The sequence below is a fragment of the Dipodomys ordii genome, unplaced genomic scaffold (genome assembly GCF_000151885.1).
Source record: "Dipodomys ordii isolate 6190 unplaced genomic scaffold, Dord_2.0 Scaffold386, whole genome shotgun sequence".
Taxonomy (NCBI): Eukaryota; Metazoa; Chordata; class Mammalia; order Rodentia; family Heteromyidae; genus Dipodomys; species Dipodomys ordii.
Window position 1 is genome coordinate 6,535 of NW_012267602.1, and position 548 is coordinate 7,082.

Here is a 548-nt window from a genome sequence, read left to right on the forward strand (position 1 = left end):
AATATACTTGGAACTCAAAAAAATAAATCCCCCAACAACAAATCCTCAAAGAAACAACTGCCCAATAAATAAGTGGGCTAAAGACTTGAACAAAAGCTTCTCTGAAGAAGAAAGAAGGATGGCCAATAGACACATGAAGAAATGCTCAACCTCCTTAGCCATAAAAGAAATGCAAATCAAAACAACATTGAAATACCACCTCACCCCAATTAGAATGGCTAAAATCAAGAATTCTAATAACAACAGATGCTGGAGGGGCTGTGGACAGAAAGGAACCTTACTTCATTGTTGGTGGGAGTGTAAACTTGTTCAACCACTTTGGAAAGTAGTATGGAGGTTGCTCAAAAGACTCCATATAGAGCTCCCCTATGACTCAGCAATCCCACTTTTGGGCATTTACCCAAATGTTTACAAATAAGACCACACTAAAGCTACCAGCACAACCATGTTTATTGCAGCATTATTTACCATAGCTAAGATCTGGAACCAACCCAGATGCTCCTCAGTAGATGAATGGTTCAAGAAAATGTGGTATATATACACAATGG